Below are 12,947 nucleotides of genomic sequence, written 5' to 3'. Positions count from 1 at the left end.
CCTGCCAGCCCTGTCTGGCCTGCCAGGTCTCTGTGGAGAGGTCTGCTGTTAATATAATAGTTCTCCCCATATAAGTTAATAATCTCTTGTTTCTCACTAAGGATTTTTTCTTTATCTTTGGAATTTGCAAGTTTCACTATTAAATGTTGAATGGTTTTTATTGATTTGGGGGGACTTGTCTATCTCCTGGTTCTGAACGCCTGATTCCCTCCCCAAATTAGGGAAGTTCTCAGGCATGATTTGTTCAAAAATGCTTTCTGGCCCTCTGTCCCTCTCAGTGCTCTGTGGAACCCCAATGATAGGTAGATTTTTTTTCTTCTCAAGCTGTAATGTATTTCCCTTAACCTTTCCTCATGGTCTTTTAATTGTTTTCCTCTTTTTTCCTTAGCTTCCTTCTTTGCCATCAACTTGCCATCTGTATCACTCACTCTTCTACCACATTAACCCTCATCATTAGGACCTCCAGTTTTGACTGCATGTAATTTAATTGATTTTTAATTTCATCATGATTAGATTTAAGTTCTGCAGTCATGAATTCACTTGAATCCTTTATGCTTTTTTCCAGAGCCACCAGTAGCTTTATAATTGTGCTTCTGAATTGGCTTTCTGACATGGAATTGTAATCCAAATTCTATAACTCTGTGGCAGAGAGTACTGTTTCTGATTCTTTCTTTTGTTGTGTTCTTCATTCTAGTCACTTTGATCAGTGCAGAGTGGCTGTATGAGTGGGCTGAGTCAAGACTATCAACCATTACTTAAGTAAATTTCATCCTAGATGATTCTGATGAGGTCAGAGATCAGAAATTGAAAACAAAGATCAGAACAAAATAAAACAAATGGACCACTAAATTGCAAAACAAACATAGTAGTAAAAAAATAAAAGTCCAGTAATCTCAAGAAGACAAAAAGAAGAGAGAAAAGCAAAAGGAAAGAGGAAAAAAAAAAGGTAAAATGAAGAGACAATAAAAGGGGGGGGGAGCTGGGAGATGGCGGTGGTGATGAAGTCGTAGTGGAGGGAGTCTGTAGTCTACCTGAGGAGTCCTAGAGGGTGATCCTCTTGGTTCTGAGTATATTAAGTTTTGCATGTTAGAAGATGCTCAGTCCCAAATTTATACAACCCAGAAATATGTGTAGAAAGACCAACATTGACCACCAAAACATAAACAAGATAAAAGAGGGGGGAAGAATGGGAATTGGGAACTTCACAGAATGAACCAACACTGTATACCACTTGGTTCTGGGTGCATGCTGGTCATATTTTAAATGGTATTAACTTCTGCCATCTTAGAACAAAATGAGGCAGATAAAACAAAAAAACAAAAAACAACAACAAAAAGCATGTCCTTCACCACTGCTATTCAACATAGTACTGGAAGTCCTAGCCTCAGCAATCAGACAACAAAAAGATATTAAAGGCATTCAAATTGGCAAAGAAGAAGTCAAACTCTCCCTCTTCACCGATGACATGATACTCTACAAAGAAAACCCAAAAGACTCCACCCCAAGATTGCTAGAACTCATACAGCAATTCGGTAGCGTGGCAGGATACAAAATCAAAGCCCAGAAATCAGTGGTATTTCTATACACTAACAATGAGACTGAAGAAAGAGAAATTAAGGAGTCAATCCCATTGACAATTGCACCCAAAAGCATAAGATACCTAGGAATAAACCTAACCAAAGAGGTAAAGGATCTATACCCTAAAAACTACAGAGCACTTCTGAAAGAGATTGAGGAAGACACAAAGAGATGGAAAAATATTCCATGATCATGGATTGGCAGAATTAATATTGTGCAAATGTCAATGTTACCCAGGGCAATTTACACGTTTAATGGAATCCCTATCAAAATACCACTGACTTTCTTCAGAGAGTTAGAACAAATTATTTTAAGATTTGTGTGGAATCAGAAAAGACCCTGAATAGCCAGGGGAATTTTATTTTTATTTTTTTTTAATTTTTATTTATTTATGATAGTCACAGAGAGAGAGAGAGAGGCAGAGACACAGGCAGAGATAGAAGCAGGCTCCAAGCACCGGGAGCCCTACGTGGGATTCGATCCCGGGTCTCCAGGATCGCGCCCTGGGCCAAAGGCAGGCGCCAAACCGCTGCGCCACCCAGGGATCCAGCCAGGGGAATTTTAAAAAAGAAAACCATATCTGAGGGCATCACAATGACAGATTTCAGGTTGTACTACAAAGCTGTGGTCATCAAGACAGTGTGGTACTGGCACAAAAACAGGCACAGAGATCAATGGAACAGAATAGAGAATCCAGAAGTGGACCCTGAACTTCATGGTCAACTAATATTCGATAAAGGAGGAAAGACTATCCATTAGAAGAAAGACAGTCTCTTCAATAAATGGTGCTGGGAAAATTGGACATCCACATGCAGAAGAATGAAACTAGACCACTCATACACAAAGATAAACTCAAAATGGATGAAAGATCTAAATGTGAGACAAGATTCCATCAAAATCCTAGAGGAGAACACAGGCAACACCCTTTTTCAACTCAGCCACAGTAACTTCTTGCAAGATACATCCACGAAGGCAAAAGAAACAAAAGCAAAAATGAACTATTGGGACTTCATCAAGATAAGAAGCTTTTGCACAGCAAAGGATACAGTCAACAAAACTAAAAGATAACCTACAGAATGGGTGAAGATATTTTCAAATGATGTATCAGATAAAGAGCTAGTTTCCAAGATCTATAAAGAACTTATGAAACTCAATAGCAAAGAAACAAACACTCTAATCGTGCAATGGGCGAGAGACATGAACAGAAATCTCACAGAGGAAGACATAGACATGGCCAACATGCACATGAGAAAATGCTCTGCATCACTTGCCATCAGGGAAATACAAATCAAAACCACAATGAGATACCATCTCACACCAGTGGGAATGGGGAACATTAACAAGGCAGGAAACCACAAATGTTGGAGAGGATGCGGAGAAAAGGGAACTCTCTTACACTGTTGGTGGGAATGTGAACTGGTGCAGCCACTCTGGAAAACTGTGTGGAAGTTCCTCAAAGAGTTAAAAATAGACCTGCCCTACGACCCAGCAATTGCACTGTTGGGGATTTACACCAAAGATTCAAATGCAATGAAACACCGGGACACCTGCACCCCGATGTTTCTAGCAGCAATGTCCACAATAGCCAAACTGTGGAAGGAGCCTCGGTGTCCATCGAAAGATGAATGGATAGAGAAGATGTGGTTTTATGTATACAATGGAATATTACTCAGCCATTAGAAACGACAAATACCCATCATTTGCTTCAACGTGGTTGGAACTGGAGGATATTATGCTGAGTGAAGTAAGTCAATCGGAGACGGACAAACATTATATGTTCTCATTCATTTGGGGAATATAAATAATATTGAAAGGGAATATAAGCAAAGGGAGAAGAAATGGGTGGGAAATATCAGAAAGGGAGACAGAACATAAAGACTCCTAACTCTGGGAAACAAACAAGGGTGGTGGAAGGGGAGGAGGCCGGGGGGGTGGGGTTGAATGGGTGACGGGCACTGAGGAGGCACTTGACGGGATGAGCACTGGGTGTTATTCTGTATGTTGGCAAATTGAACACCAATAAAAAATAAATTTATTATTAAAAAAAGCAGGTCTTATATATCTCCCGAAAATATGTAGAGTATATTGAAGGGAATATAGAGTTGGAAAGTATATCTAAGACCTATAATTGCAGAAATATGAAAGTCAAAAAGGAAGAAACTTAAAAATGAAGATGTGGTAAAATATTGTAATTAAGGTGGGAAAAGAGAAAAAACATGGGAATTTACAGTCTCATAGAAAAATGAGTTGTACTGGAAAAGGAAGAATAAAAGAATAGGAGGGGTACCCTCTGGTTTTATATACTATAAATCCCTCTCACTTCCCCTGGAGCTTTCTAGGGCTGCTTGGTCAAGAACTTCCTCTTCCCCTGTTTTTCCAGCTGGTCTTCTGGGGGAGGGGGCTGCTGTGCTGATTCTCAGGTGTGTGCACCTCCAGTCGCTGCCTTGCCCCCTGCCAGGTGCTGGGCTCCGTGGGAGCAATTTATCCCTTGAGGCCTCTGTTCCCTGATGGCCCCGCCCTTCCCAGTCACAGGGTGAAACAAGGAGAACAACAACAATGGCAGTGGCCAGATTTCCATCCCTGGAGTCAGCTCCCTGCAGTAACTTACAAGTCTCCCAGTCTGCACTGACCTAGATGCTCCCATGGCGGCACAGATATGCTGATCTCCACAGCTTGGAGGCGCCCAGCAGCAGGAGCGTCCTCGTTGTCCTGTGCCCTCCCCACCTCCTCCTGTGCCAGGGGGAGTGCAGGATCTGGGCTGTGTCCACTAGGGCGTCTGGGGATCCAGGGCCCTGTGCTGCTGGAATAGGGCTTCTGGGGTGGTTGGCTCCTGTAGGGAAGGTGGCGCAGACCCCTCCGTCCCTAGCCACCCACCTAATCGACCGGCTTCTCCCAGATGCCCCGCCAGGTGCATGCTCTAGCCTTTTGAGATTGGCCCACAGTTTGTGGTGGGCTTTCCCCCGGGCTCACTTCCTCTCTTACTGACTCCAGGAAACTGAAGACTTCACTGCCCCTCCTGCGATTCTGCCCTATTTCCCTGCTAAGCGCCTTTTAGTCTGGCAAGAATCCGGTGTGGATTTTTTAAAGTTCCTGCTTCTCTGTGGCTGGACTTTCCTATCCCAGAAGCTTTCACCATGGGCCTTAGCCCAGCTCCTGGTGGGGCTTGTCCCCCACTTGATTCTTTTTTATTTTATTTTTTCCCCGCCCTCCTACCTTGTTAGAAGTGAAAACCTTTCTCTCTGCAGCAATCTGGCTGTTCTCTCTTTAAATCTTAGGTCGAATTTGTATGTCTTCAGGATGGTTTGAATGTTATCTAGGTAAATTGGTGGGGCCAGGTGAGTTGAGGACCCCTACTCCTCTGCCATCTTGCCCCACCTCTCAAAAAAAGGAAAGAATTCATGGATAGCAGACCCAATGTATAAGAAATACTAAACGGAGTGCTTGAAAGAAATTAAAATGAAAGGACACCAGACAATATTTCCAATCTGCACAAAGAAATAAAGATAACTAATGAAGACAACTACACAAGTAAACATATAAGAGTATAAGTTTATCTTTGTAACTGTTTTCTTCCATATGATTAAAATACAAATGAACTAAGTTAATGGATACACAGTGTATAAAGATGTAATTTTTATGACAATAAAAACACAAAGAAGTTGGAGGACTTGCACTTTCCAATTTTGAAAGTTTTAACAATGATACAATATCAAGACTATATGTTTTGGACATAAGAATAGAAACAAAGTTTAATAGAGCAAAATTGAACGTTTAAAAATACCCCCCCCAAAAAAAATAAAATTAAATTAAAAAACCCATACATTTATAGTTAATCTATTTACAACAAGTGTGCCAAATCCATTCAATGGGGATATGAATAGTCTTTTCATTATGTGATACTGAGACAAGTGGATATTTCCATGCAAAAGAATGAAACTGGATCCATACTTCATACCATATACAAAACTTTATCAAAATGGATCAAAGACCTAAATATAAGTGGGAAAACTACAAAATTCTTAGAAGAAAATATAGCAGTTGATCTTTGTGAAGTTGGATTAGGCAATGGATTCTCAGATATGACATCTTATAGTATAGGAAACCAAAGGAAAAAATGATAAATTGAACTGCATCAAGTTAAAAACATTTATACTTAAAAGATATTATCATGAAAGTGAAGGAACAACCTTTAGGTTGAGAGAAAATATTTGAAAATTTTCTAGTATCCAGAATGTATAAGGAACTCAATATAAAACCATGAAAGGACAATAACTTTATCTAAAGTGGGCAAAATATTTGAATAAACATTCTCAAAAAAAAAGAAAATATAACCAAAAATATTTGAAGAGATGCTCAGCTTCAATAGTTAAGGAATGAAATACATGCTACACTATGAATGAACCTTGAAAACATTATGCTAAGTGAAAGAAGTCACACGCAAAAGCTAAATAGTGAATGATTCTATTTATGTGAAATATCCAGAAAAGGGAAACAAATACAGGTAGAAAGTAGAGTAGTAGTTTCCAGGGGTTATGGCTGGGGGTTGAAGAGTAACTCTAATTGGTAATGTTTTTTTTTCTTGACATGGTGAAAATAATTTGGAATTAATAGCCATGGTTGTACAACCTTGTGATTTTAGTAAAATCACTGAATTGTACACTTTAAAGGAATGAATAGTATGTTTTATTGGTTATACCATAATAAAACATACTGAAAATTCCTAAACAAAATATTACCAAGCAGAATCCAGCAGTACATTTTAAGAAACATGGGTCCAGAACAATGAGATTTATTGTAGGAATCAAGGATGTTTTACTATTTGGAAACATATTCAAATAAGTAATTATATTAATTGATTAAAGGAAAAAATTATATGCTTTTCTCCATAGATGCTGAAAATGTATTTAACAAAATTCAAAGATAAGTTTCAATTTTAAAAACTCAATAAGATAAATCAATGCTTTTTAACATGATTAACTATATTTATCTCAGCTCAAAATTCAATATCATGAGGGAAACGCAACCATCATTATCAATCAAATGGGCAAGAAGTTTGGCATGTCCACTATCCCCACTATTACTTAACACTTTACTACAGACAATAGCTAATGTGATAATATAAGGGAAACTCAAGTATAAAAATTGGATAAAAGAAAAAATTACTATCATTCTTCGTAAATGATATAATTGTGGAACTGATAAATATAGGAGAATAAACTGAGAACACTACTTTAATCAATCAAGAGTTCATTAAAGTAAAGTAAATATTGATGTATGATATATATATGTATATATATGTATGAGATATATATATATCTCCCCCCACACCTAATTAAAATGTCTATTCCAAAAAACACTATTATAAATATTTAAGAATAAACTTCTATAATACCTATATAAAGATAATTTTTAAAAGTAAATCTAGTTTATTTTTCTAGACAAAGCAGAATTGTTTACTTCCTTAATTACATATTATTACCCATAACCTCATTTTTTTTCTTTTTTACTTTTAATTGTGGTAATGAACACATAAAATTTCCCATCTTAACCTTTTTTAAAAAAATTACTGTACATCTCCAGGACTTACTTATCTTATAACTGGAAATTATGACTCTTGATTTATTTCATCCATTTTGCCTACCCTCCACCCCTTGCCTCTAGCAATCACCATTCTGTTCTCTGTATCTATGAGTTCAATTTTTTTTTTTTATGTTCCACATGTAAATGAATTTGTCTTTGTTTTTCTTTGTCTGACTTCACATGTCTTTCTTTGTTTGGCTTATTTCACTACCTGACCCATTTTTTAAAAAAAATATTTTATTTATTTATTCATGAGAGAGAGAGAGAGGCAGAGACATAGGCAGAGGGATAAGCAGGCTCCACGCAGGAAGCCTGATGTGGGACTCGATCTCAGAACGCCAGGATCATGCCCTGGGCTGAAGGCAGGTGCTAAACCGCTAAGCCACCCAGGGATCCCAACCTGACCCATTTTTAAGTGTACTGTTCAGTAGTATTAGAGAAAACTTTTAAACACCAAAAAGAATATAAGGACACATGATTAAGCCTGCTATGTTCCTATGTAGAATAATTCAATGTTACATATATATATATATATATATATAAATTCACTCCAAGAAAATGTATAAATATAATGTGTCCCAATAAGAATACTAACAGATTATTACTTTAATCTGGAATTAAAGAAGCTGACTCTAAAATTTGTATGGAAAAATAAACTAAACTTTCTTTGTACAAGAAAAAAAATCAAAGAAAATTCTGAAATAGAAAAGCAATGAGGTTATAGTTTGAATCTGGCCCACTTGTCAGACATCTTCCTCAGTTGTGGTAAATTGCTCATAAAGTTCTTGCTGTTCCCTTTTAATACCTGCCTTGCATCATATCACACCTCTTTCTATCAGTCAAATCCAAGCCCTAAATGTAGATTTTTTTTTCTTTTCCATGAGAGTCCTGAACAAATTTTATCAGGGAACATGCCTGTGAATATCTGTTTAAATGTTCCCTAAACATTCCATGAAACTTTATCTATCTAAAGAGAAAATTTCATAATCTTGCTTACTGCCACAGGATACCCTAATGAAGTTTTAGCTCTGACTTCATGAAGCTTTTAATAAAGCCTAAGAATCAAGAGGCAATAAGGAGAAATGAAAGACAATTCTATCACCATGAACCAGGATCCTGTAAGCATCACTTGATCTTTTACTTTGGGAAAAATTCTATCATCATTTATTATCCAATATCATCTACTTACTGGACAAAGAAAGCTCCCCTAAACAGGATGCAGAAGTGTCGAGTATTTAAAAGGATGTGCACCTGTGTGATTTCTTTCTATGTATAGGATAGGTTGTAGATGTGCTTCACAATTACTCCAATGAAAAATGTTGCCAATTCTTTATCCTAATGAGCTTCATGTTCATTATTCATAGTGAATTGTTATGTGTTAACTTCAAAAAAGAATAGATGCTTATTTCAATGAGCAAGAGTATTTGTATGCATATATGCATATATATATATATATATTCTAAAGGAAGGCTCTTGTAAACTTACTTACATGTATATTTTTCTCTGTAGATTTAATTAAGCTCTTAAGAAGACATATTTTTCCTAAATGTATCTATTAGCAAAATGTTAATGTATCATCCTAGATATTTTGCTGGTTACTTAATACACAGTTTAGGTTAAAGGAGGAAAGAACAGCATATTATTTTTTAAATGCAAGATTCAGTTAAGGTAGAGGTATCAAAAGTTAAGATTAAGAAGTGTCATATGAAAATATAAAACATAAATATACTTATGACCATTAGGATCTATTTTTCTAACTTCTACAGCCTACAAATCATTCTATCTAGTTTCTTCCTTTTTTTCTCTTTCCTTTCTCTTATCTGTTCTACTTCTCCTTCTCTGTTTGAATTGAAATTTGGAAAACAATACAGGAGGGGATTTCTAGATAAGTTTAAGAAAGAAGCAGCTATTACCTGGAGCTTCCTTCAGTAGAATGTGGTACTAAACCTTGACAATAAGATAATTCTACTATCTTTTTAAAAAATATTTTATTTATTTATTCATGAGAGACACAGAGAGAGAGAGAGAGAGGCAGAGACATAGACAGAGGGAGAAGCAGGCTCCATGCAGGAAGCCCAATGTGGGACTCTCTTCTGGGACCCCAGGATCACGCCCTGAGCCAAAGGCAGATGCTCAATGGCTGAGCCACCCAGGTGTCCTGATAATTGCACTATCTTACTTTTACTGCTTCTCTGTCTGTGATCACAAGCTGGATAATTTACATATTTGTTTATCACTGAATGATCAGTCCAATAAATCACTTTCATTCTTAAGGTGACTAAAAAAACCTGGACTATACTAAATTTATTTTCCTGATTGCCTCATAACAAATAAATTGATATGTTTAGTAAAATAATAAAAAGATTGTCCAAGTAATGTTTTGTGAAGCATGTCTCCACTGTAAACAAATTTTACTGTCATTTCATATGTAAATACAAAAAATCTCACAATATATGCTTTTATTTAACTAATTATCATCATATGTTTGAGACTATGGTTTCTAATACTTTTTATTTCATGAAAATATCCTCCTTATAATGGCTACCTCTTTCATGCTTTGTAGTTGAATCTCCTGATGAACTGTTCTGTCTTTGCTGATCAAAAAAGGTCTTTCATTTTGTTGTGTAGTTCCATTTGTCTTTTTTTTATATTGTAGTTGAAACATCTAAATACTCTTTTTGTCTGATTGAATTTTCTGATACTTACAAATCTTTAGACTTTGTTCTAAAACTTGGAAGTTTCCTTTTAAAAGCCAACAGAAAATTTCCAGAATATCTTATTAATTCTGCCCCAACAAACAAAAACAACAACAAAAGAGTTCATAATTATATCACGAAAAAATAAACATGCAGGTTAATTATACTATTTAACTAAAATTTTAGGAAGGTTGTATTCTGTTGTATACAAACCAAAGAGTTGTAATAACACTTGAAAGTAGTAACTTTTAAAACTATTTTTTATTTCCCTTCTTTTTATGAGATGTTAAAACTACATTAATACAGGTTCCCAGGCATATGTGTAGAAAACAATATGGAAATAATGATTAGATCTATCTAATCAATTAGATCAATTAGATATATAATTTGTGTGTAACTAGTACATTAAACAAGCATGACTTGTTGCTATAATACAAAAAACAACTCAATTCCACTACCTTATTAATATTTATTCAGAAGAAAGTTCTTTCTTTATTATGGTTAAAAATTTCAGAAGTCCCATGACTTAGAAAGTCTTCCAGTCATTTTTTATGGCAAAATCAATCATTGAATATTGTCCTCTAATGAGATATAAATAGGCAATGGGAGAAAATGCAGAGCTCTTATTGTTATATTTGCATTTGAGTACTAGTATGACTCATGATTTCTTAAAGACTATATTTCTCTGGACTGTCAACTAGATCCTAGAAGCAAAGTGACCCTAGTAGTAATGAGCACCCAGTACCCAGATCTTGGTTTCTAAATACCATTCTCCATAAAAGAAAATGGATCTCCTTGTAAAAATAACCAGTTGCCGGTCTGGAGCAGATAAAGCACAGGATAAACCTATATAAGAACAATGTGTTATGCTAGAAAGCAAGGAAGTATTCAAAGAATAATGGAAGTGTATAAAAAAAAGGCTCACACTGGCTATATATGGAGCATTTTGAGCATGGTAATACATTGTAATGTATTAAATAAAAGATAATCCAGAAGTCTATAATGATACTCAAAAAGAGAGGGTAAGAAAGCTTTGTTTTAGAGACAATGACAGCTAATCAGCATAGAAGGAATGACAAACTTAGTCACCATTTTACATCTAACAATTTAATAATCAATTCAGGCAAAGATCATCAATGAGTGTAAAGCCATTGGGGAATAGATATATACAAAATTTCAAAGTATCACTCTGAAGATTAACCATTCATTTACAAAAGGGAAATATAACTTTAAAAATGGTCAGATATGGGGGATGCCTGGGTGGCTTAGTGGTTGAGCACCTGCCTTAGGCCCAGGATGTGATCCTGGGGCCCCAGGATTGAGTCCCACATCAGGCTTCCTACATGAAGCCTGCTTCTCTCTCTGCCCATGTCTCTGCCTCTCTCTGTGTATGTCTCTCATGAATAAATAAATAAAATCTTTTAAAAAAATGGTCAGATATGGGATGCCTGGGTGGCTTAGCAGTTGAGCATCTACCTTTAGCTCAGGGTATGATTCCAGAGTCCCGGAATTGAGTCCTGCATCAATTCCCTGCAAGGAAGGCTGCTTCTCCCTCTGTCTACATCTCTGCCTCTCTCTCAATGTGTCTTTCATGAATAAACAAAATCTTTTTTTAAAAAAGGTCAGATATAGGATTGACCACCTTAAATGCAGATTAAACATTTTGAGGAATATTTCTAGTCATGAGATCACTGAGTCAATAGAATTTTTCATTTTAATAAACAACAACTTTCCAAAAGAAAGTAACATTATTTGGAGATAGAGTTATGGTTTTAACGTATAGATGAAAACAAAGGAAGAACAAGCATAAAATTTGGGATAGTGCTTTTTCTGAAGGAAAAATCAGTGCTGGGATCCCTGGGTGGCATAGCGGTTTGGCGCCTGCCTTTGGCCCAGGGTGCGATCCTGGAGACCCGAGATCGAGTCCCACGTCAGGCTCCCGGTGCATGGAGCCTGCTTCTCTGCCTGTGTCTCTGTCTCTCTCTCTCTCTCTCTCTGTGACTATCATAAATAAAAAAAATAAAACTTAAAAAAAAAAAAAAGAAAAATCAGTGCTGTGATGTGGAGGTCATGCAACTAACTTTAAAGGCACTGAAATATTTAATCTTTAAATTGGGTACTGTATACATGGATTTAATTTTGTTATATATGTAAATATATATATATATATATTTTATATATATCTTATTGTATGTATAACACATTTCAAAATAAAAATAAATAAACTGTAGGCAAATAGTTGGCAGACAAACCCAAAAATATAAATTTTTCTGTTTATGCTCTCTCTTTCAAATAAATAAATAAATAAATTGTTAAAAATATAAACAAATAAATATTGCTAATTATTTTATTTGAAATTAACAAATCATTTCATTTTTAAAAAGATTTTAAAATTTATTTTATAGAGAAGAGTATAGAAAATGAGCATGAATGGGGAGAGGGGCAAAGTGATGAGCAGAATCCCCTCTGAGCAGGGAGCCCAACGTGGAGATTGATCCCTGGAACCCTAGATCATGATGTGAGATGTAGGAAGACACTTTTTTGACTCAACCACTCAGGTGCCCTTAGAAGATCATTTCTTTAGCAGTTTTAGGTTTGCAGAATAATTGAGAAAAAAAGTAGATTTCTCATATGCCCCTCAACCCCCTCAGTTTCCAATATTATTAATATCTTGCATTAGTATTGTACATTTCTTCATAGTTGATGGCCAATATTGACACACTATTAACTAAAACCCATAATCTACATTAGGGTTTGCTATTTGTGTTGTACATTCAATAAGTTTTGACAAATGTATAATGACATTTATCCACTATTATAGTATCACATAGAATCATTTCACTGTCCTGTACATATCCTATGCTTCACCTATTCATCTTTCCTTCTCTCTCCTGGAACCTCTAGAAAGTACAGATCTTTTTGCTGTCTCCATACTTTTGCCTTTCCCATAAAATCAGACATGTGAATTAACCAACTTTGGAATGAATCTTCCAGGCCCAGTAAAGACTTTCCATGACTACAGGCACAGTGACATCTTGACTTGAACCTCATGAGAGATCTTGAGCCAAAAAGAACTGATTAAAGCACTTACAG

This window comes from Canis lupus, chromosome X (genome assembly GCF_048164855.1).
Source record: "Canis lupus baileyi chromosome X, mCanLup2.hap1, whole genome shotgun sequence".
Classification (NCBI taxonomy): domain Eukaryota; kingdom Metazoa; phylum Chordata; class Mammalia; order Carnivora; family Canidae; genus Canis; species Canis lupus.
The sequence above is the reverse complement of the archived record's forward strand: the minus strand, read 5'-3'. Positions refer to the sequence as shown.